At 35.1% G+C, this 7,500-nt stretch overlaps 1 protein-coding gene across 1 annotated transcript in view; it reads left to right on the top strand.

The window, feature by feature from the left end:
- The window catches only part of fbxl17 (F-box and leucine-rich repeat protein 17), a 233,013-nt gene that overhangs the window by 205,411 nt on the left and 20,102 nt on the right, over positions 1–7,500 (top strand). The gene's annotated exons all lie outside the window — the stretch shown is intronic.

Genomic DNA, 7,500 nt, shown 5'->3' with positions numbered 1-7,500 from the left:
TATTGATTCTTGTATAACTTTAAAACTTGAAATTGGTTAAATTATTTTGATGAAAAAAACTTTTTCTACATTGTAAATGACAACAGAAAGTTCACTTTTTCTTGTGTGTGTGTGTGTGTGTGTGTGTGTGTGTGTGTGTGTGTGTTGTAGTCTCACCGTCCGAGATGTTTGTGAAGCGTGTCGAGAGGCTTCGGCTTTAATCCCGGGCATGTAATCTGGGGTCAAAGTCTCATTATCATTCCCAGGAGTTTCTATTGAGGTTTTGACCCGGCTTCCTCGACTCCATTCATCTCTATAATCCACACGCTGGTCTCTGCTAAAGTCCTTCAGTCACGCGCTTCCTCAGATCAGTGTCTCAGTCTGTGATCATCTGGAGTTCAGGACTGATGAAACCACGCTGTGTGTGTGTGTGTGTGTGTGAGAGAGACCCGGAATCAGCTTTTATCTGTGGCGTTTACCCACCGCTGCGTTCATTACTCGTTTATTAGACTCTCTCTCAGTCCGTCAGCGCGGCGAGTGATAAAAGGAAAGTAGGCGACTCGTAAAGACCGTCGTTGTCGTGTTAAACGTGTCAGCGGAGCAGTAATAGCGCTTCATTAACACACGCTGGGTTTGGATCTTCTGCTTGTTGTTTCTGCTGGAATATGAGCGTCTCCTGTTGCGGAGATCAGCCGTCGCTGTCACTCAGAAGAACTGGTGCTGTGTTCACTTCTGTAAACACCATTACTGTTGTGATGATGATCACGGTTTCTCCTTTCCAGACTTTTACAATCTTCACTGCAAAAAAAAATTTTTTTTACTTAGTGTTTTTTCTCGCTTTCCAGCACAAAAATATTCATTGTTAAATCAAGATACATTTACTGGAGAAGCAAAGTGACTGAAGATATTAAGTCTTGTTTTCTTTTAAAAAATTACATTAAAAAATGCATCAAAAGTAAGTGAATTTATGCTTAACCCTCTGGGGTCGGCAAACGCGCCGGCGCGTTTTGCTCGTTTTGTTTTACATAGCTGTAAAAAAAGCATGTTTTCTCTTTGAATTGAGTTTATTTTTTGACCCCATTAACAGATTTTTTCTTCTTCTTGTTTTAAGCATCGAGTTTGATAAGAAATTAGGTCTTGTTTTCTGAAAAGTTTTGAAGATTGTTCTGTGAACTGTTTTCTAACACTAAGCATTACTGCATAATAAATATTGGGTTACACTATGTTTTAAGATGTCATTGTTACAGTGTAATTATATATGCAAGTACTGAGTAATATTAGTTAACTACATGTACTTACTATAGGGTTAGGGTTTGGTTGAGGGGTAATTGCATGTAATTATGCATAATTTACTGTTATTACTACGGTAAGTACATGTAACATACAAGGACACTAAAATAAAGTGTTACCCTATATATGATTATATATTATAAATGTAACATAAGTTTGAGGTCAGAAATATTTTTATTAAGCAAGTACGTGTTAAATTGATCAAAAATAATTGCTCAAAATGTTACAGAAATAATTTTTTTAATAAATTCTTTTCTATTTAACTTTTTATTAATCAAAGAAAAATGTATCATGGTTCTACAAAAAATATGAACTTAAGCATCAGATCATCATATTATAATGATTTCTGAAAGATCATGTGACACTGAAGACTGGAGTAATGATGAACATAGAAAACATGTTTTAATTTGTAATAATATTTCACAGTTTTTACTGTATTTTTGTTCATAGCCGTGGAAAGGATGAGACACTTAAACTTTAAAAACATCTTCTGACCCAAATCTTTGAATGGTAGTCTGTTTAAAATTGCAATTTTATGGGATTTTCTCAAACAAGAAACACTGTAAATAATGTTAAATGAAGATTTGATTTAAATCTGCTATAAGTTTATTGTATTCATGTTTTAGTCGTGTACTAGAGATGAGCTCAAAACTGCAGACATGAACGTAGCGATGTGATTGTGCCTCATGAATATTAATGAGGAGGCGTGTCCTTGCGCTCAGGCTTGTATGTGGAGGTGTATCAGAGCGTGTCCGTCTCCCAGGGGTCACTCGCTGACCTCTCGACCTCTGAGGGCAACGATGAGCCCACATCCGCTGGGTCAGACCTACGGGTCACGATCAGAACACAGTTACGAGTGAGCAGAACTAGGAGGTTGCTAGGGAGGTGTTGTGTGGTTGCTAGGGAGGTGTTGTTTGGTTGCTAAGGAGGTGTTGTGTGGTTGCTAGGGGGGATGAGCACTGTAAGTACTAGTAAAAGTAGTGTTGCTTAATTTAGTAAACTTATTTCAGGAACGAGAGGTTTGACTTCATACAATGTTAATTAAAACCATTAAATAAACTATTTAATTACATGAAATAAAATAAAAATCAACTGAAATAAAATCAAGTTTTTATTTTCTTCAATCCTTCAATCGGCACCATGAAATAAAATAAAATCTACTAATAAGTAAAAATGGTAACACTTTACAATGAGGTTTCATTTATTAACATGAACTAACATTAAAAACGACACTTATTAATATTAGTAAGTGTTAATTTCAGCATTTACAAAATCCTTACAAAAATCTAAAGTTGTATTAGTTAAACATAAACAACAATTATATGTATACAAACTAAAATAAACAAAGATTAATAAATGCTTGAAGAAATATATGGCTCGTTGTTAACTAATGCATTAATAATGTTACCAAATGAAAACTTATTTTAAAGAGTTACCATAAATTATTAAAACTGGTCACACTTTAGTTTAGGGTCCAATTCTCACTATAGTTGCTTATTAACATGCATATTACTATGATATTGGCTGTTTATTAGTTATTATGAAGCACATATTAATGCTTTATTCTGCATGATCATATTCTATATCCCTCAATCCTAAACTTATCAACTACATTAATAACTATTAATAAGCAGTAATTATGAGTTTGAGGCAAAACTTGTAGTTAATAGTGAGAATTGGATCCTAAACTAAAGTGTGACTATAAAGTTATATATACATTAAACATTTTTATTATTTTACAATAAGGTTCATTAGTTAACATAAAATAAGAATGAATAATACTTCTACGGGATTTATATATTTTAATATTAATTTCAACATTTACTAATACATTAAAATCAAAGGTTATATTTGTTAACATTAGTTATTGCACTGAACTAAAATTAACAAACAATTATCATCTGTATTTTCATTAACTAACATTAACAAAGATTAAATAATGTAACAGATGTATTGCTCATTGTTAGTTTATGTTAGTTATTATATTAACTATTGAAGCTTATTGTAAATTGTTACCAAAAACAAACAAATACAAAAAGACAAAATATCTACAGCTTGACTTGTGATTAAACTGAAAACCGAATTGAAGATGTAAAAGGAAACGGCTGTCCATCATCACACAGTCTCACACTCACTCATGCCCGTCCTTGAGCATGACCTTTTGACCCCGTGACCCCGCCTCGTGACCCCGCCGCCCCTAATATGTGTTCCCAGCACGTACGGTCTGCTGATCACAGTCTTCCGGAGGTTTCCATGGTGTTCTGTAGCGATCTGTGTGTCGCTGCGTGTGTGTTATCATCTTCAGTGCCGGAAACACTGCGACTCCTTCAGACGAGAGGAACACACACACACACACACACACACACGCAAACACACACACACACACACACTCACACACACACACACACACACACACACACACACACACACACACACACACACACACACACACACACACACACACACACACACTCACTCACACACACACACACACACACACACACACACACACACACACACACACACTCACTCACTCACTCACTCACTCACTCACTCACACACACTCACACACACTCTCTCAGACACACACACACACACTCACGTACACTCTCTCTCAGACACTCTCACACACACACACACACACACACACACACACACACACACACACACACACACACACACACACTCACTCACTCACTCACTCACTCACACTCACTCACTCACTCACACACACACACACACACACACACACACACACACACACACACACACACACACACACACACACACACACACTCACTCACTCACTCACACTCTCTCAGACACACACACACACACACACATTCACGTACACTCTCTCTCAGACACTCACACACACACACACACACACACACACACACACACACACACACTCTCTCAGACACACACACACACTCACGTACACTCTCTCTCAGACACTCACACACACACACACACACACACTCACGTACACTCTCTCTCAGACACTCACACACACACACACACACACACTCACACACACACACACACACACACACACTCAGACTCTCTTATGCAACACTCCACAATGAAGACCAAAACCTACATTTACCTCGACCTGATTGATTGATTGATTGAAGTTTATTTCGAGCAAAAAAAAAAAAGTATATATATACTAACACAATATACATAGAAACAAATAGAACAGTTTATCTCCCATGATAGAGAAATCTCCACTGATTTATATCAAGTAAACAAGAATAACTTCAATGATATTGTTAGTAATATTTCAGCTGGACTGAAGCAGCTTCACTTTCCTTAATCACAAGTATCAAATATGATCATCAGGTTTATTAGTTCATCTCTCAATCATCATTGCATTATATGTATACAGCGCTTTGATTACTTACTAACTAAGACATATTATTGGCAATATCGTCTCAAGCAATATTGTTTTAAGAGTGGGACTGTTCCCTCTGTGTGGTATAGTTCGATCATTAAGCCTATTCCAAAGACCACACAGGCTGACCCAAGAGTACCTTTGAATTATACAGGAATAAGTTTGCTAAGTACAGCATGCAAAGTGTTTTCTGGTATACTTAACAACCGACTAAGTGATTACATTGAAACTAATGGAATTTTGGTGGATGAACAGAATGGGTTTAGAAAACACAGAGCATGTATTGACCATATTTATCTTTATCATCTTTATCGAATAATTATCATTATCATCAAAAGGCGTGGAAACTTAGGCAAAGGAATTTATATCCTGGCCTAAATTGACGTTGTCGTGTCTTGTTTTGTTTGTTTATATTGTGAAAATGATGGTAATGTGTTGTGTATGATGGTCATCGTCCTATGTTTTTTTTCTTTTTTTTTCTTTTTTTTTAATGGTCATCTTGATGTATTATGTTTGTTTTTTGTCATTAGTGTCTTTTAAGCCTATTCGGGCTGGGCATGTAAGTGCAAGACACTTTAATAAAAAAATAAAATAATATTGGCAGATATTGATATTTATGTGCATTTTATGTCAGTTTCTAAAGATCTCATTGATTTACATTACAAGCATCAGAATTTCATATTAGCCTACTACTGTTGTTACTACCGCTATTATTATTATTATTGTTATTATTATTAGCATGTAGAGTTGTATGCAACTCTATTACTATGATTGTATTAAATTGCCTCTATCTAGATCTATATCACTAAATATTTAATCACTTACCATCTTATTACTTATATCGATATCTATATTTAACTGTTTTCCATTTTTTCCATTTATGTGTCATTTCTTACCGTGTATAAGCTACTCTTCTTTGCAATAAAAAAAAGAAAAATGTATCTTACTTTTTGTCCATATAAATAGCAAATAGCATATTTTACTCAGTTTGAGTCTTATAAGTACGGAAGAGGATTAGGGCCAAGCAATAATAAAAAAAATAAAACCATCGCGAGATTAAAGTCATTATACTGGAGATTAAACTCGTTAAATTTCGAGAAAAAAAGTCGAAATACAATCTTGAGAATAAACTCATTAAATATCCAGAATAAAGTCGTTGTGTTTCAAGAAAAAAAATCATAAAATTTCGAGAAAAAAGTCGAAATACAATCTTGAGAATAAACTCATTAAATATCCAGAATAAAGTCGTTGTGTTTCAAGAAAAAAATCATCAAATTTCGAGAAAAACGTCGAAATACAATCTTGTACACAAACGTGTGGAATTTCGACGAAGGAGGCGCTTGAGAAGACGCCAGTACACTTTTTTATTATTATTGCTTGGCCCTAATCCTCTTCCGTAGTATAAGCTAGGCCTACTCTTTTTTGCAATAAAAAAAAATTAATCTTACTTTTTGTCCATATAAATAGCGAATAGCATATTTTACTCAGTTTGAGTCTTAATTACAGTGACCGCTCTGTTTAAACAGATCTCTCCAAAATTACACTTAAAAAAATAAATCTGCATAAACACCCGTCCAGTTCAGTTTTCCATCTCGCTGGATGAAGAGAATAAAAGGTTTTTAATTTTTTTTAGTAGATGAATGACTCTGAGCTGCTCGACGTGTGGAGTAAATATTTACGTTCGGCTCCTTCTCTCCGGTGTTCACAGTTGTCAGTTTGCGCCGGTTCTCCTGACGGAGCGGATATCTCGCGCGATGAGGAATATGCCGTTACGATGAGTTATTAAATCATGAATGTGTTTCTCTTGTGAATAACACGAGCGGGTCTGGGAGTTAGGAGTGTGATCATGACTTCTCCTCATCATGGAAGTGGACTGATCTCTGGCAGCTTCATATTAAACCCGTCCCACAGTGATGATGTGAGAAGATGGCCGCCCCGATCCCCTGTTCGCTTAGAGAATGAGCCTGTCCATCATGTTCTGAGGATATCTGTGCGGGAACGACGTGTTTATAATCATCCATGAGCGCATATATCCAATCATAATCTCTCCAGTGAAGAGTCTGAGGATATGTTCTCATTAATCCAGAGTTCAGTCTCTTCACGTCGATGTTCAGAGTTAGTCTTCAGGAGAACTGAACACGGCTCACGTGTGTTCGAGACCGCGTCCAAAACTTGTGCCACACTTACCAATCATGCTTGAAACAATATTTTACATTACATAATAATAATATTGATAATCATATTTAATTCATCATTATGTAATCAATAGTTTAACAATACATTTTAAATTATTATTAAAATTATAAAATAACTATATATTAATATATATATATATATATATATATATATAAAATGTAATTATTAATATAACTTTTTATACTATGATATAACTTTAATATAATATAACTTTTTTAATATATAATCAATGCAATCATATTTTTTTAATTATTGTTATTATAAATAATATATAAGTATAGTCATATTGTGTGTATATGTATATTGTAAACAATTATTATTATTTAATCAATAACTGTACATTACATATTTTATTATTTTAATTATAAATAACTGTCATGTATAATAATAAGTGTGTGTGTGTGTGTGTGTGTGTGTGTGATCAGCAGTGTTTGAGTGAATCACTCAGTGTGTGTGTGTGTGTGTGTGTGAACAGCAGTGTGTGTGTGTCTGTCTCTGTTTGTGTGTGTGTGTGTGTGTGTGTGTGAATGTGTGTGTGTGTGTGTGATCAGCAGTGTTTGAGTGAATCACTCAGTGTGTGTGTGTGTGTGTGAACAGCAGTGTGTGTGTGTCTGTCTCTGTTTGTGTGTGTGTGTGTG

The sequence above is a fragment of the Phoxinus phoxinus genome (genome assembly GCF_949152265.1).
Source record: "Phoxinus phoxinus genome assembly, chromosome: 15".
NCBI classification, from domain to species: Eukaryota; Metazoa; Chordata; class Actinopteri; order Cypriniformes; family Leuciscidae; genus Phoxinus; species Phoxinus phoxinus.
Note: the sequence above shows the minus strand (reverse complement) of the source record. Positions and strands in the feature narration are given on the sequence as shown.